Genomic DNA, 18,516 nt, shown 5'->3' with positions numbered 1-18,516 from the left:
GTCTGTAGGCACAAGTCTTTCAGTTGTGCACATTGACAAAAAAGTTCATAAGAGGATGAGAGCTAAAACCCAAAAAATCAGCCCCTGCCTCATCCCTCAAATCCACCCTCCCCAACCAGATGAGAGTAATGCCACATGTTGTTGAAATCCTGTGGCCCTCCAGGGAACAGGCTTCCCATCTGTGCAAAAGACAGCTCCATCTGTTTACTGCTGAAAAGAAGAGAAGGAAAGGGCAGACTGGATGGAATACAAAACTGGGAGAGAAAGAGAGAATATCTGAGGATCCAGGCACTGGAAGCACTTCAAAGCATTCAAAGAATATCATTACTCTCATCCAGAGGAGCTGAGGTCTGAAGTTCTTCAAGTCTTATTTGTTGCCTTAAAAGAAAAGAATAAGTGATTGTTGTCTTCATGCTTGCTCTCTGCCATGAGAGAGAAGTTGTCAATTAAAAAAAACAGACAAAAACCCAACAACATGTATCAATGTGCAATAATCCACATGCAGTAATCTGCATGCATTGATCATCCCTCCCTTGAACTTAGGAAACATACTAATTTGCTTGAATTGCGTTTGAATTCAAAATTCTTATAACAAAGTGGCTTGATATAGTTATATCCAGAATTCCTGTAGGAGAAGAGCTTCATGCAGTTTTTTCTTTTACTACACCTATGTTAGTACAATCAATATAATAAATTTAATACTTTTAAAAGCCTAGTATGAATGCAGGGGGATACCCTTCTCTGGACAGGGGATGAGTATTAAGGTTTTACTTTTTTTTTCACCAGAAAATGAAGTTGCAGAATGACCCTGTTGTCTGTCTCAGAAGCAACAGCAGATTTCCCACCAGCTGGGGAAGGACCAGTAGCAGGAGGATACTCACACAAGAGCAGCAGGATATGGAGTCCCATTCACAAGTCTCTTTCCCACTGTGTATCAGCTACACTCCCACAGCTCTTTAAAGGTGTCCTGTCCTCCGGACTTCTGATGACCACTTGCTTTTCAATTCATCTGCAGCAGTGGAGGGATATGTTTGGGTTCATATTGCTGAAGTTGTGTTTTGAAAGCCATCTACCTCTGATAGACTGCTGCACTCATGCCAAAGGACAAATGACGTGTCTTCATTTTCATGAGAGTTAACCTCCAGTTCATGCTCAGGTTCTGATGCTCTGAGCACTCACAAAGCATAGGTACAGGCTCAGTCTGTGCTTTATAGTAAATCAAACAGGTACCTTCAAGCTGAGATATTCCTGTTGTACTGGTTTTGGCTGGGATAAGGTTAAATTTCTTCATACTGGCTTGTATGGATTTATTTTGGATTTGGGCTGAAAGTATTGTTGATAATACACTGATGTTTTAGTTATTGCTGAGCAGTGCTTACACAGAGTCAAGGACTTTTCTGCCCCTCAGACTGCCCCGCCAGTGAGTAGATTGGAGGTGCACAAAAAGTTGGGAGGGGACACAGCTGGGACAGCTGACCCCAACTGACGAAAGGGATATTCCATACCATATGATGTCATGCTCATCAATAAAACTGGGAGGGGGAAGTTGTCAGGGGGCCTGCTGCTTGAGGAGTTGTTGAGCATTGGTTGATTGGTGGCGAGCCATTGTTTTCCTTTGCATCACTTGTCTTCCTTGGGTTTTATTTTCCCCTCTCTGTTATTTTTCTCTCTCTTTTCCTTAAAATTTAAATTTTAATTACTATTTATTTTGAATTATTAAACTGTTCTTACCTCAAACCACGAGATTCTTTCTCACTTTTACCCTTCCAGTTCTTCCCTCATCCCATGAGGGGACAGGGAGTGAGCAGCTGTGTGGTGCTTAATTGCCACGTGGGGTTAAACCATGACACCTGTGATTCTCAGAGCAGTTAGTTCCAGAGATGCCTCCAGGTAGATGGTGTGAATGGGATGGCTTAGGTTTGTGTGTCTCTGTTTTTCACAGTCCTTCATGGTAGTCTGAGTGTGTCTTGAGGCCCCAGTCATCTCCCATATGTCTCCTGACACGTCCCAAGACAGACAGTACAAATTCTCAGTGCTCACCTTCAAAAGCAGTATCCTGGTAAGCTGCAACACAAGCATGTCTGCTCTGACCTTTCTGATATTTTGAGCAGAAAAATATATGGGCACAAAGAACAATAATTCCATAAAGGCACCACCATGCAGAGCCTCAGTATGCTCCAGCCCATGTGGTCAGTAGTATGATTGTGCAGGCCCATTCAAGAGGTCACAAGCCTTGCAGTGTATCTTCTGGCTTGGGATGTTTAATTTTATTGCCAGTGATATTAAAGGATGTCACTTCCTCATGCAACACACTTGGGGTTTGCTCTTGCTCCCTTATCTCACAGTTCTGTCTGTCTGTTTGGCTCCAACACCTTTGTAATGTTACTTTCACACTAGTATTTGAGATTTTTGAGATAAACTAGAAGAGGGTAGATTTAGATTAGATATAAGGAAGAAATTCTTCACTATGAGGGTGGTGAAGCACTGGAACAGGTTGCCCAGAAAAGTTGTGGATGCCCCTGGAAGTGTTCAAGGCCAGGTTGGATGGGCCTTTGATCAACCTGGTCTAGTGGAAGATGTCCCTGCCTGTGGCAGGGGGTTGGAACTAGGTGATCTTTGAGGTCCCTTCCAACTCAAACCATTCTATGATTCTATGATTTTTCCAAACGGCCAGAGAAGAGGAACTTGGGGTTGTGATTTTGGGTGTTTCCCAAGAATTCCAGTATGCAAAGCTGTGTCAGAGAGGAAATAAGAGAATTACCTTGTCTCATGTTCAGAAAAGCTCCTCACGGGCACAAAGAAGACACAGTCTCTTACTTGACAGTTGTTTGAGATACCAGCCAAGAGAGGAATTACTAAGAACATCAGCTCTTTCCTGGAAACATCAGAATACTGAAGAGGGGTGTGGGTTTGCTCAAGTTTTTATTATCATTTAGTGCTGCCGTTTGGTGTTACCTGAAATGCCTCATCAGTTTGGATCTGTGCTCCTCTGATAACACTATCTCATACACCACAGTAAGCAAAGTGGTTTGCAGCTTTCTGCTTTATCTCTTGGTGGGACTGGGAAGGAAATTGGACGGTTAAAAAGCTTTCAAGAAGCAGATCAAACCAGATTAGATGTCATGATGGCAGGCCCTAGAAGAATGAAAACATGAAAGGTGAAAGCTAGCAAACAGGAGAAACAGACATTTTCTAAGTCTGGAAAAATCACAGGGCAAGTCTCTGCATGTTAGGGTATACGCAGGAGAGGAAGGGGACTGGAATAGTCAGCATGCATTTACCAAGTGTTAAACAGACCTGAGCAAAGTGATTGCCTTCTTTCATTATGGCATTATGGATGGAGGGGAAGCAGTGAGGGTCATTTACCTTGACTTTATGAAGGCTTTTGCATTGTCTCCCAGCACATTCTTCTATCTAGGTTAGGATGTTATGATTTGAGTGAGTGGACAACTGGATGCTGGATGGCCAAAACCAGGCTGGATGATCAGGCTCAGAGACTGGTGGCAGTGCTTAACAGGCTATACTCTACCTGGAGACAAGTGGACAAGTAGCAAGTGGAGTACCATAGAGATCTATACTGAGGAGAGGTTGAGGGAACTGGACTTGTTCAGACAGGACAAGAGGAAGGCTCAGGAGGAACTAGCAGAAGCTTTCCAATATCTACAAGCAGGAAGATGGAACCAGGCTCTTCACAGCAGCAAATGGTGGGAACATGAGAGATAAAGATAATGGGTAAATATTAAAATTGAAATAATTAAATGAAAGACATTCAGGCTATGCGTAAGAAAGCTTTCTCACCACGAGAACAGTGAAGCATCAGAATCTGTTGCCCAGAGAGGCTGTCCAGTTGCCATCCTCAGTGTCAGCACCTTAAGTACATTCCCCATCTTGGAGGTTTGACTAGCTAGGCTCATGGCCAAATTAGTGCCAGTGCAACTGAGGGCTGTGTCACTTCCCTCTATTAACACTGGAACCAGTGTTCCCAGGGAGGACTTCAGAGCAACCTCAGCCACGTCTGTTCCGCTCATGGGAACTACTTTGAAGAGGAGGCTCTGACTCTGGTCCCCATCTGAGTTCCAGCTTCAACTGTGTCCCAGCCATGCCTGTGCCTGGCCATGTAATCTGCTGATCTGGACCTGGGTGCATGGACTGAGTTCCTAGTTTGACCTCAGACTTTCCTCATCACTGTGGATTGTCTGATCATCTAGAACAGTAGTGCTTGAGACGGTGGATCTCTGTAGGTCTTGTGCCTGAACTACTCTGACAGGTTATTTCTGATATCCCAAGGCACCTCTGATGGCAGTCAGCCCCTCTGATAAGAACCAGGACCTCTGTCTGGCCCTGCTCAATTCTCACTGTTCCTATCGGGACCAGGGGAAAAAAGGTAAAAGAAAAAAATACCAAAGGAAAACAACTCAACCCATAACTAGAATCCAAGGACAAGTCTTGCCAAGGGTCTGCAATGAGATATGCATTCTACTGGAGATACCCCGCTCCTCTCACTGCTGCCTAGGTAACAGGCAGTCTGGGTACTCTGAACAAGGCCACATTTTACCACCTTTTGGAAGAGATGGTGACAAAAACATGCCACTATGTTTTGATGAAATGATTGTGACATTAACCACAGTCTGGGATTTTTAAGAACAAAAGCAGCAAGTGACACAAGCTGATAGCAGGTTGAAATTTCTTGTTTCAGCTCCAAACTTTATATGTGTAGATTGTCATTCCGTAACTGTCTCCTGCCTAGCCATAACAACTGTTTTGTCTCTTCAGGACAGTGGTAGAAGATGCTCCTTCTCCTTCTGTTTGCAAGTGCTTTCTCCTTGTTCCACAGACTGGGGCTGGTGAGTACAGATGAGATTTAGATGAGGTTAACATGTGGTATTAACAATTATGTCTCTTCCAGGAAGGATCATTCACGGATCAGAAGCTAAGGCTCACTCTTGACCCTATCTGGCTTTTTTATTAATTCAAAATGTGTCAGATGAATCTGCGTGTGAAGAGTTCCTGCTTCGCCAAGATGCAGTGCTCTCAGCAGCCCACTGTATGGCTGGAAAAATGTAAGATCTTGTCTTTCTTGTGTGTGGTTTTTTTTCTTGTCTCACACAGTCATGAAGAGCTGGAGTCCTGGCCTGGGGTGAAAGAGTACTTTGTCTCTCGGGCACAGCAGGGCTCTCTGCGAGCCAAACCATCCCCTGGGAGTTGCAGGACTTGTCTGTCAGGGACCATGTGCCCCTGGGGACAGGACTGCTTGGTAGTGGTCTCCTGGTACGTGGTTAATGCTGCCCAGGGAGCCCTATACTACTGTCTGTGGGCACTTTCACCTCGTGTGGGAGGTGTTTTCCCAGCAGGAAATATTCTTTCTTGATTCACTGGCAGGCTACATTATTTCAATACTAGAAAAGCTGAGTTCACACTACCAATTACATTTTCAAAGTCACTGTATGCTATTTGAGAGAAGTGCTAAGCGCATAATGTGAAACCACAAAAGTGCTTTTTTGGCATTCTTTAACTTAGGGAGAAATGGCTATGCTGATTTAAGGTTGTTGTAACTGTCCTTAGACTGAATTTCATCCCAGGGAAAAGTTATTATTGTTATGTGCCTTTTGAAAAACAAACAGGGGTGGGGAAGAAAAGGCTTTCTTCAGAATCTAAGATGACCTTCATCAGAAGTAACATCACTGTAACACCATCATGGCACATACAGAAGGAAGGTGCCTCGGGACTAGAAAATAGAAATGGGAAATCTGTACAATTCAGTCAGTCCTTTGCTCTGCTACTGACTTATTATTTGGCCTCAGGCAAGTTCAGGGAAGTTGGTGAAGGAGCTTCTCTGACTCAGTTGTCTTTGGGTGAGACTCTTAAACACCCTCTATGCCAGCTGAGTTGATCTCTCTATAGAACGAAGATATTGAATACTCCCAGAAATAATTGATTAATCATTCCAAAACACTTCTAATCCTTTGGCAAGACTACTTGATGATTATTGCACACATTAAGCGATATATATGGATATAGATATATCAATAGCTGTATATATAGATAGGCAGTCTTCTCTCTGTGAAATATTTCCAGATAAATTATTGATGTTGCTTTTTAATGGCACATATGCTTTTATTAATAAGAAGGAAAACACTTAAGCATACTTCTACCTACTTTTTAAGCTACACGGGGACAACATAAAAGACAAAACTACATCTCTCGGTGGGTCAGTCCCATAACCACTTTAAACTGGCTTAATGCAGGCTGCTGCCACCAAAAAAAGTAGTTTCATCCTCTTCCCTACCAAATTTTCCTGCACACGCCCTTGGCTGGCAGTAATGTCTGTGCACTTCGCAATCTCTTTTTATTTTTCCCCCTCCCCTGGATGTTCTTTGGCCAGATCTGTTCCTCTGCATGGTTGCGTGGCTGGATGGCAGCAGGAGTGCCTGAAAGGTAAGGCAGCACATCACCCCTAAGCCAATCTGTATCCCAGATGGTGGCTTGAGGACTAGGAGAGAAGTTGTGAACCAAAGCACAGGGGCTCTGGAGTCACTGACGTAACACACCAGGCGCTTCCTAACCCTCCTCCGCTCACTGGCTTCTGAGCAGCACCAGGTCTGCCTGCCAGCTCAGTACCAGCCCAGTCCACATTTCTCTACAGTGCATGGGAGCTCTCAGCATTACCATGTGAAATCTATCTCTGAGTAGAAATACCACATGGAGTAACAGCAACATGAGACTAGTGTAAAAACTGTCTGTACTGAGTGTCCAAATACACACACAAGCCTTAATAATACAGATTTTGAAAGTAAAATGAAAAAAAATGGCACATTTTGCCAGACGAATGAAGAACAGTTATCCTGGCAGCATGTGTTCTATTTATAGTAACAGGTAATATCTCTGAGGACTGCCAAATACTGAGCAAAACGCAACTGAGTGCAGTGTGACTGTTAATAATAAATTTTAACTCTTAACTGGTCACTTTACTCAGATTCCTTTGCTTCTCCTGTCAAAGCAGCAGAGCAAAGCATGCTGACAGCTTCCATCAATAGCAGGGATTTAAATAATTAATCAGCAGGCAAACGGGATGCACATTTATACAGAATGTGAGCATCTTCCTTGCTAGCTCTTAGAGCCCAAGTTAGCTGAATGCATTTCCTTGTAGGCATCAGTCAGCTCCGACATACAAGAGCAATACAAGAGCACAGAATCAAAAGGAGTAGTTTTGTCTGTGGTTTTACACAAGGGACAAAACTTTCCTGATTCTTAAAGCTGACTTTAGCAATCATTAAACTTCTTGCTTGTACAGTGGAAATAACTATTTCTCACTTGAAGTGCAAATAACTATTTCTCACTTGAAGAGCTCTCCTGCATATTGAAAGAATGAATGAAAGGTGTTTAGAAGCAGGAAAACTGGCTGAGATGCCGCTGACATTCACAAAGCCATCCCTCAAGTGACAACTAATTCTGTAGGTGTGTAATGTTATGCTATAGTAATGCCATATGCTATTTATAATAGCTATCTGTAAGTAAGGTAACCTTGGAAACGGAAGCTGCACAGCAAAGTGTGGGGCCTCCCAGGCCCGTATATGATGCTTCTCCAGAAGGCCAAAAAGAAGCAGAGTGAAATGCCACAGTAGCATGTCTAGGCTGCTTCCAAGACTGAGTTAATATATTCAGCAATGGCTCAGATGTCTTCACCTAACACCACTGCTCTAGTGTTTGCACCACTGCCTGAAAGTCTACTAAGTTGCTAGGTATCTAGTACACATCTAGGGCCCATCATGAGCCACAAAATACTGTGAATCTGCTGATTTCTTCTGCCAGGCTCAAACCAGGGGATATGCTCTCCATGCACAAATGCCCCTGTGCTGCCAAGGAGGTGTGCGGAGGACACCACCACTTCCTTCTGCTCCATGACTCAGGACATTCACCTGGAAAGCTCCAGGAATTAGTGCAATGTCCTGGGCTTTGGGAGATACAGTTCAAGTTTTTTAGACAGAGGAAGGTTTTGAACTGAGGTCTCCTATATAGATGAATGCACTAGCTAACAGCCTGTTGGCTGCACACAGAAGATACAATGCTGATTCCTCCTCTGGCCAGCTACTGGGTGAAGTTTACTCAGAGAGCAGGCTCCTGACTTATGCTCAAGTGGAGCTAGTTGTTCACAGCAAACAAAAGAAAACAGATGCTGCAATCCTAATTCATACAAGAACCGAAATTTCCTCTATAATGCAGTCAAGCAGAACTGCCTTCACATAAAAAAACAATTCCAAGAATTAAAAAAGGTCCCTTTTAAATTAGCAAGCCTAACGTACAAGGATCCAGTATAGCCTTTGAACATAAAAAAATATTTGTAAGGATCAATGTGACTTTCTTGTGCTTAACATTATGCAAATCCTTCTCAGAATCAGGAACTAAATTTTATTCTTGCAAACAAATAACACCATGGTAATTAATAGAAACCAAAAAAACCTATAGGCTACAAGATTGGTCATTTCAATGAAATAACCCTACTACCTGAAAGCAAACGCCTGAGTATTAAAGAAAAATGAGTTGAGCAGAATGTGCAATCGCATTGGGAAAACCTATTACTTACTCAGCAGCAAATGCATGAAGGATATCATCACAAGCAGTAGCACTGCCAAGTACTATTAAGCAGCTGTGCACTGCGTCAGGCTGCTCCTCATAATTTATTAAATGAATGCCTCTTTCTTCATTCCAGCAAAGACTGGCAACTGAGATTGTGGTGTTAAGAATGATTGTGTAAATTGTTTTCTGCAGGACAGTTTTCCAAACAGAGGTAATTTCTATTTGCTCCATGGACTGTGGAAACCAGTGCCTGATGTCGATGCAGTCCCCATAGGCCTGGTCACCACCCAGCAGGGCAGCCCCAAGCTCCAACATTTGTCCTCTGTCAGGTGCCACAGGAGATGTAACCTCTTCCAGAAAAGCCAACTGACATGCTGGCCGTCATCTCACCTGCACTGCTGGAGAGCCAAAGGCTGGGGGCTCTCAGGGAGCATCACATCAAAGCCAGGACTGTTCAGGCACACGGCACAGCCCTAGATCCCCACACCAAGCCTAGAGAGTATAATAGTGTCTCTCCAATCTCACTGCTCATTTTTTCTGAGTTTTTTTCAGGCTTTTTGGAACATATGCCATCCAGCAACCCAGCACAGTGCTGGCATAGGAGTGTCTACAGCTGCTGTAACGTATACTACATGAGGATTCCCTTCAGCTGGAGGAGTTCTTAGGCAGCTGCAACCCACCGAATGTACATTTCCTTTAGCATCAGGGAGCCTATGCAAAATAGCACCCGGGGATCAGAGAACAGGGCCTTCCAAAGATAGCTTCCTATTATTTCCAGTAACCACATACTGTTTTTTCACAACTATCACAAGTTCTGTTACTTGTTTGCACAGGAAAACACTCCCAGGTCCCCATGGGAGAGAGAGCAAAATCTCAGAACCACTGAATGGTTTGCATTGGAAGGAACCTTTAAAGATCATCTAGTCCGACCCTTCTGCCATGGACAAGGACATCCTTCACTAGCCCACGTTGCTCCAAACCTGTCCAACCTGACCTTGAACACTCCCAGGATGGGGCATCCACACCTTCTCTGGGCAACCTGTGCCAGCGCCTCACCACTCTCACTGTAAATATTTCTTTATGTCCAATCTAAATCTACCCTCTTTCAGTTTAAAACCATTGCCCCTTGTCCTGTCGTGCCAGGCCATGGTAAAAAGTCTGTCTTTCTTATAAGTCTCCTTTATATATCAAAGGACCCCAATAAGACCAAGACAAAAAACTGGAGTAAATCCAGGAACAGGTAACATGTTAGTTCAGACCCTTTTAGGAGAGCCACACTTAATAAAGCCCTGCTGCTTATACCCATTCAGAACACTGTTTTCAGGCAAGAATGAATGCTTCTGGGTCTCAGGAATAATCTGCACTTTTATTTCAAATCATGCTATTATAGGAATCTGAAATTATAGGTGTCCCGGGAACCTGTTCTGTTTAGCCTCAACACAAGTAAACGCATCATCTTAAAAAATTTAGATATATATATATTTAATTAATTTGGGGTGTTTTAAGTTTTAACTCTCCCTATAAAAATCCCTTTGAAAAACCACTGACCACCATGGATTTCCTATTGAGACTGCCACACTCAATTTTTGAGCAGTCATAGAAGTTCCATAGGAACTCAAATCTGAGATTTCACCATTTTGGCTTAACCTGGCCCCCTTCTTGTGCAGCATTCGTGATAATCAGGTCACTTCTTGGATAAATATTAATGCTTTGGCAGTTCCATAAACACAAGGCAGTCCTCTTGATGGACACCCACAGCTTCCCCAGTTCAAAGCAGGATTTCTTTCCATCGCAGTAGCATGCACGCTGCCATCAATTTGTTTGCCTCCCTTGGAAGTTACCACGAGTGCATCCAGCAGCTTCGGCAACAAGTCATTCATTTGAAGGGGGGTAAGCTGCAAAGAAACAGTGGTGTCTGCTTATTTCCAAGCAGATCTGCTGTTATAACCCAAATGACACTTACCGGTGCTTCTGTTGGCTGCCTCAGTGCAGAGGCTAGTGCCTGCATGGCCTTGAGGATGAACTTACTCCTCACTCCTCAAGGCACTGCTTAAAACCCAAGTTGAGGACTGTCACCAAGACCATGGGGGAGAAGCCTGTACTATCACTGTATACCATCCTGGGATACATGGGAAATGGCAGTATAGAAGACCTCATATAAATCCCATAATTAGCAGACAAGCATTTATTATTCTGTTTTTCCTCCTTGAAAAATTTTTGCTTTCCCAACACAAAAGACAGCAGAATATATTATTAAACTAGAGATTCAGACGACCACATTATTTCAATGTCTTTGCACATCTGAAAATCTGACAACAAAATTTTCTAAGAAAAAAGATATCTTTTTCTTTTTTTATCCCCCAGCTTCTCCCCCGCCCCCCACAAACCCTGCATCCCTCTTCCAAAGCAGGTCAATTTTTCATGCAAGCTGTACAAGTAACTGGCTCAGTTGTTTTGATTTTGCATTTCTGAGTGTTTATGATGCTGGCACCTGTGGGCAAAGTTCACTGAATCTGGATAAGAGATCTACCTTGGTGTATTGAAAGAGGGCTGACTGGAAGCTACATTTTGTTTTTCATTTTTCCATTTTTTAAAAATAGAATGAAACCTCAGTGGAGATCTAAGAGTTGAAAATATTACTGCAAGAATGGAGGGGGAGCAGAGTTGAAGGGATATGTTCTATATTCTTACCCATCATACGTCTTCACTGAGTAGGGTAAGAGGAGAGGGAGAACAGGCAAATGTTTTATTTTGGATTATTTCCTCCAAGAAAATAAAGTTTGGGTTTAAATTAATATTTTTTGAAGTACTCACAAAATGGATGCAGCAGAAGGACCACCCTGGATATCTCGAATTAAATGAAAAGAGTCTGCTTTCTTTCCTCATTCAAGGAGACAATAATTTTAAAGTGGATGCTATTATATTTGTCCTGAGCAACTGGTTTCTAGTAGATGTGAAAGTCACGTTGGCTGTGGGATCTGTTTCTGTTCCCATTTTTTCCACTGGAGGCAAAGAGAGGGTATCCCCAAACTCTCAGGTAATAGTTTGTAGCTTCAGGTGTAAACTACCTGCTTATCTAAACATGCTTTCTTGTTTTTCTAACAGGTCGCTAGAAGGGACCTCTCTCAAGCCTGTGAGGGCCAGTCAAGGGACTTCTGGCATCTGAGGTGGTCATCCACACCATGTCTTATTCATCCACAGGTCTTACATGGTCTGCAGAATGCAAAAACAGCACTGAGGAGACACCAGGAGAGATGGAGACAAAAGCTGGCATCAGGCAGTATAACCTACAAAATCGCAGACAGTTATTATTAGCTTTTTCTACCCAAAGGACAAGGCAAAGCAGGAAAAGATGCATTTTGCAGTTTAAGGTTTTGTCCCATAGGAGCTGGAATAACTTGAATGATAGAGACAGCCATCACAACTTCATCACAACATAGGTCTCAGCTGTGGAACGATTAAACCCCAGAATTAAAGCAAGCTTTTACTAGACTAAATAAAAACCTGTTAAACCTGATTTCCACAGCTGCATTTTGCCTTCTCAGGCTACAGCAAGACAGTGAAGATTAGCCGAAGTCCTTCATAAAGGAAGCCCACCTAAAATAACCTTTGCTTCATTATCATGCCTAATCTCACAGAGCTGAATTATATCTTTGTCACAACTGAAGTCACAACCCTGAAGGACTCTGCTACATGTATTCAAAGTGGTGAGCGCCTTTATCTACCTTAGAGGAACCCCAGGCAACAGGAATCAGTTTCACTGTCTATATTAATCTTTGCAGTACAGAGGCTGCTAAATCTTTGCATACAATCTCTCAATATTTACCCAGAGCTGTATGAAGGGGCATGACCTTGCCTTTAAATGGGAGCTGGCCACTGCTACTACAGAAGATAAAGAAGTGGAAAATAAGAGCTTTTTTTTCTCCCCTGTAGTGTCAGAAGTCAGTCACCTTCCAAACAGCTGGGTGGTTTTGCTGAAGACTCACTACCCATATTCACAACCACTGTGCTGGTGCATCAGGTAATCAGCTACTTAACAGAGCAAGTGGGAGCAGGTTCTAGGTAGTAACTGAATTCAGCTGTGACATTTCATTTCATACCGAAATAGATTTTAGATTTTTTTTTTTTTTTCCTAAGAAAATGCTCACATGCTCCCCTCAATTCTTGCCAGTTTAATTACACCTTCAATAATTCATTCGGTAGTTGCTCAATCTGCCTACTTGAATTATTAAGTAGAAGAGTGGAAAAATCTGCAACTAAGCATGTGAGATGGAGCACCCTAGGAATGCAGCTAGGGCTGGGCACACACAACATCTGAGAGCGAGTCCTGGAGCAATTCTCCATCTGAGCCTAATCTCATGTCTCTGAACACACAGAATTTCCTTGCTTCCCTCCCTCTCTGCCTTTGTGTTTTTCCTTCTTATTAACGCATCCCGTCACCTTTCTGGAACAAAACTTTTGGGTGTAGTTGTGGCTTCCCCAGCAAACTGTCTGTCTTTTTATATGCTGAATGGAAATGTCAGGTCCCAAACACACTTCCAGGAAAGACCTCACAAAAACAAGGAAAGGTTTATTTTCAGGAGCTAGGGAAAAGCATAAGGTATCTCAGACTTCAGTGGGGGTAAAGATAAGGGTTTCATACAATAGCTGAAGATTAAAAAGATAAATCCTTAGAAGAAAATATGGGAAGAAGGAACATCTCACAGATGTGTCAGAGATGTGGGAATAGTGAAACAAAGCTGATAGCTTCACTGACACAAAGGAATGTGGAAAGCAAGAGGGAGAATGGATTTGGGATTATACATAGAATGGCAGAGAGAAAGTAAAATGACATGATATAATTAACTACCTTTATTGAAGCTTTCTTTCAGCTGCTAAATTTGCATATATGCTTCCCATATTGATCCATGTTTCTGGTTATTAACTTGTGACATAGTCATCCACTTGAAAAGAATTTCTGAACAATGCAATCAGGTTATTAATTTCTCTGTTAGAGAACTTGTTTAACCAATAAGAGTTCTTAATATTTTAAGAAAATTTTCCCCTACTTAGAAGAATATATGGAATATGTGTGAATAAGTAGTAGAAAAAACCTTACCTGTCAAGGAAAGTGGTGAGCTAATTAGAGCACTTCTCATAGGCTGATGCAATATTAAAAACTAATTAATTACAAAATGTGGCTTTCTGCTGGCTTTGAGAAAACCAGTGCATAAATTAATTGAAAGATACTGCAGCCAGATATACTACAGGGCAAGCAAATCAAAACCATTCTGGTCATTCTGGGTTATAAAACCCACAACTGGTGGTGGTCCACAGCTAACAATCTGTGTTCTCTCTGCAGGGCCCTATGAGATCAACGCGCTCATGACAAGATCTCAGCGCTTACGATGAGATCTCTGCTTTCCCTATAGAGTACCAGCGCTGAGCACTCTCGAGCTGCTCATTCCCCTTCCCCCTCCATACACATTTCCATACTGCTGCTTTTCTGATAATCCCCCATGGCCTTGGGACTTCCTCTGTAGCTAAAATAAGATATAAAGCCATACTAGTTTCAGCATAATAAGTACTGCATCAGACCTCTACTTCTATATACTGCCAGTCTTTCCAGCCCATCAGAAGCAGAAAAAATTGGATACGCACATATCTCAGGGTGAGCAGATGGAGGATCCTCCTCAGAACGAGCTCTTCATTGTTAGTGTTATATATTGCTGCCACTGGAGCTGTGCAGACACAAAGCATTCTTTTGTAGAAGCTGAATTTCACAAAAGAACAATGTCCTTTTCTTTAAAGGAAAATACAAACTGGAAAGAAGTCAACGAGGTACAGAGAGTCCTCCATGTTTATTGACTATCTTGGGGACTGAATGCTGAAAGTAATTTGCACCAGGTTGTTCACCAGTTCTTGAGCTTTGTCTCAGAATTTTGCTTTACTGGAAAATGACTGAGGAAGAGAGTGGGAATTGTGCCAGTCCAGGATTTAAAACTGAAAAAGGAGGAAGCCTGAGAATACTGTTTAACTTCTGCCCTGCATGAATTCATTTATTGCAAAATCTGGAGGGACCCACTCTACTCGCTGTAAAGCCCACCAGTAGGTTGACTGGAAATATGGAACCATGCTTATCCGCGTGTACACAGCTTCGATCAATCATTTACCAAAAGTGAAATTAGCCCCAAGGTCACACACAGAAAATAGGAGGAGGGTACTAAGAAAATTGGGCTGTATAAAATGTAAGCTCTTTTAAGAAAGGTGTCCAACAATTAGTGTTTTCTTAAAATTTCAAATGGGGAAAGTAAGTGATTAGGTTGGGAAAACACAAGACATGCCAAAGCCATGAATATTTTGGTAGTAAGGTACACAGCACAGGGAAGTCCACCATGGCCAGATTATAATGTAAATATCTAAATATTCAGGCACTGCAGCAAGAATTGCTTCATGGATGGAGTCCAGGAAAGCAGAGCACTGAGCAGTCCATGGAAAACAATAGCTGGCAGTTTCTGCACCAGGAACAAGACTAGAGGTTGATGCCTGGCCTGTCAAACATCCCCCATACTTCTGTTTCACTGATGGAAGAACTATGGTACATTAAAAATAGCTTCAATTTAAAAATCTGAGCTCCATATTCTCTACAGCAAGGGCAGCAAGACTGGGTAAGGGAGAATTAATTAGTTCATGCTGCACTCTGTCCTGATCTCGGCACACATCCAAGAAACTTTATGCCATGTGTAATCCAAGTCTGCTGTGGGTGGTGGCTGTTGATGAATGGAAAAGAGGTGCTGCAAAGTTCAACTGCCCTCGGCTGGGGACTGCCTCCACTCCCCCCTGCCTCCTCAGGACCTGAAAAGGGCAGATAGTTCATGCTTCCTTTGACCATCAGGTGTGGCAGAATCTGTCCCTTACCACTGAGGGGCCACAGTGCGTGGCGCCGTCAGGGAAACACACGGACACCCCACAGGCACAAAGCTTGCTGCAGCTGGCTGCATACAACCTAACCGAGATGTGGTTTGTGCCTCTCCATGACGCTTTGTACTTGTCGTTCCCCAGCAATCAGCGGGACTGATTATTTTCCACAACTGCTCCTCTGAGACCGTCAGCGCAGAGTTGCTGTTAGTGCTTCTGGGCAGGCCGGCGATCATAGAATCACAGAATCATAGGCTGAAAAAGATCTTTAAGATCATCAAGTCCAAGTCCACCTAGCACTGCCAAAGTCCATCACTAAACCATGTCTCTAAGCAACACACCTTAAGACCACTACATGTCTTAATACCTCAAGGATGGTGACTCAACCACTTCCCTGAGCAGCCTGCTCCAATGTTTGACAATCCTTTTGGTAATGAAATTCTTCCTAATATCCAACCTAAACCTCTCCTGGCACAGCTTGAGGCCATTTCCTTGTGTCCTGTTGCTGTGTTGTGTAGCCTACAGAGTGAGAAGAGATGTTTTTCTCTAGTAGGCACACTTCATCTCATGGCATGAGTGTGAAGAGCCTGAGAAGTGGGCTATAAGCATGGCTCGCTCTATACAGGGGACCCCTTTCAGAAGCCAGAGCTCAGTGGCTTTGCAAGCAATACCCAGTCTGCCAGTAAAGCAGAATTCTGTGTGCACCTGGCTTTTCTGTTGAGTGCACCCATGTCTGCATTCTGGTGATCTTCAGAACCTAGATGGCTTAGGAAAAAAGATTCCTGGCAGAGCTCCATGGGAATGTCATGGAATTGGTGTTATCCTCATTTTGTAGACAGAAAAGAGAGGCAGAGACAGGTACAATTTTCTGCAACTATTGGCAACATACACACTAAGGACCATGGCTTATGGTAACCACTTAAGGGAAGATGCTCAGTGGTGAAATGCTGATGTCTATTACTTGACCAAAGTAACTATGGATTTTACAGTTGAAGTAGGGACCTTGTAAGTCACATTTTTCTTATGGCTTTTTCTGCTACGTGCTCTGTTAATGAGATAATACATGTGGTCATGATTAACACCAACTGCAGACAAGTAAGAGGAATTCTGTTGGGACATGAAAATAGTATGCACAAAAAGTAGCCTGCCTCACAATGCTCTCTACAGCTTTGAAATCAGCAAGGAACTTCCACGTTTTTATTTTTTCCCTCTACAGGCTGGGAAAACTCAGTGAAACATATTTATCACTGGTCATCAATTTCTCATTTCAGCTTTATCTCTGGAAAGAAAGGAATCTTGCTTGAAGCATCAGATTCTCAGACCTGAATGTGGCTATAAGACCTGTCAAAGGAAGATACAAAGTTTTGTTTTTTGGTTTTTTTTCTCCTTCAAGTGCTATGTTCCTGATACAGATAGCATTCTTGAAAATCATATTAACAAAGCCAATGTCTGGGCTTTTGGGAAGGTACAGTAATTTCAATCAGGGTCATATAACATCAGTAAATTGAAAAGAATTCAATTACTTTTGATCAGGATTACCTATTCTCAATCAGTTGCCTGTTGAATCTGATAGTCATATAACCCAAGCAACAGATCCAGGGCATATGCCAAATCAGCAGGATGAGGAAGATACACTCCGGTGGCTTAAAAGCAAAGTACATCTTTTTGATTGGAAAGAAAAGGGAAAAAATTATAGCAAATTCTCTTCCTTTGTATTTTTCAGCATGCAGTGTCTCAGAGGAAAAATGTTTGAGAAGTGATCTAAACCAATTGGTACTGCTGGTTTTGCTAGTGAAAGATTTCTTGATCTTGTGTTCTTGGGTTTTCCTGAATTTAATTGATTACATTGTTTAGGTTGGACTTTTTTTTTTTCCTATTTGACAGTCTTGTATATAGCACATAAAGAAGGCACCTTGTTCCTGCACCAAAGGAATCTAATCTGTGGAGGAGAAATTGTTTACTTCTAGGACTACACTTATTTCAGATTCATACATCAAAAAATTCCTAGGGACAGATTCTGTCATTGTTGTCCAGCTGAGACATACTCTTATAAATAAGCCCACTGTACAGAATGGCTTTTCTTTTAGGGTAAGACACTCTTCTGCAGATGAGAAGTGATTGAGTCTGGTCCTTGGAAGCTTCCTGCAAAAATCACAGTTTTCCTCCAGTTCTCAAGTGAAAGGAGGATAAAAGAAGGCATCATCTAGTAATAAACCAGATTTCCAGCTTATCTGAAGAGCTCTGGATAAAGGCTGTCATGGGCCCATGCCCCAACAAATGTTCAGATATATAGCATCTTTGCAGCAGTTTACTTGATCAAAACAAAAACCTAGCTAGATTAATGGCCACTGCAAGTAATAGTTGTTATTACTCCCTAACCTGTGACACAGCAGAGATTTCAAAAGTCTGATAATCTGCAAATAGCTCCAGTCCCTTCCTCTGCCACTGACTGAGGGCACAATTTTGAAGAATTCATTTGCTCTTTCTGCACCTGTTTGCCACTTGTCAAGAAGGAACCGTGCCATTTAGCTTCCAATATAAATTGCTAACATGAAAGTGATCCATGATAGGGCGGCGTTTGCTATGCCATCCATCTCTGCAGTGCCACACACATGAATACTTTGCAGTTACTTACTCAGTTGCACAATGTAGGTATGTTTCTTGCAGAAACTCCTATTGCACTCTTTGTATTACATATACAGCAACAGGATGCCTCTTACTTCTATGCCCTTGCCAATAACTGTACCTCCTTGGCCTCCAACCCTTCCTCCATTCCTTTCTCTTAGTAACTTTGTGGTATACTGCTCTGTGCTGGACAAAAATATATGAAGAGGATTCATTTAGGGCAAGAGAAATTCAAGCATCTCAGTATTCTCCCAAACCCCTAAAAGATTACATGTTTTGTTCATAAATGACCATATCCAAATGACTGTGGCAGAACTGGACTCATGGGCTCAAGTATGTATCACGATGGGTGTTGGCAACTAACAGGTTTAATTATTTTTTTTCTTTATTTCAATTAAAAAATGCTTTCACGATCTCATT

At 42.5% G+C, this 18,516-nt stretch overlaps 1 long non-coding RNA gene across 2 annotated transcripts; it reads left to right on the top strand.

The window, feature by feature from the left end:
- Positions 1 to 13,607, top strand: LOC129784557 (uncharacterized). 2 transcript variants are annotated; one of them, XR_008747426.1, is made up of 3 exons: positions 1 to 4,844; positions 6,383 to 6,435; positions 11,680 to 13,607. It is a non-coding gene; the product is annotated as an uncharacterized LOC129784557 (long non-coding RNA). The 2 variants fall into 2 exon arrangements; XR_008747427.1 differs by lacking the exon at positions 1 to 4,844 and adding an exon at positions 4,852 to 5,060.
- The last annotated feature ends 4,909 nt before the right edge of the window (positions 13,608 to 18,516 follow it).

This window comes from Falco peregrinus, chromosome 5, assembly GCF_023634155.1.
Source record: "Falco peregrinus isolate bFalPer1 chromosome 5, bFalPer1.pri, whole genome shotgun sequence".
In the NCBI taxonomy this organism is placed as follows: domain Eukaryota; kingdom Metazoa; phylum Chordata; class Aves; order Falconiformes; family Falconidae; genus Falco; species Falco peregrinus.
This window is presented reverse-complemented; position numbering and strand designations above follow the sequence as displayed.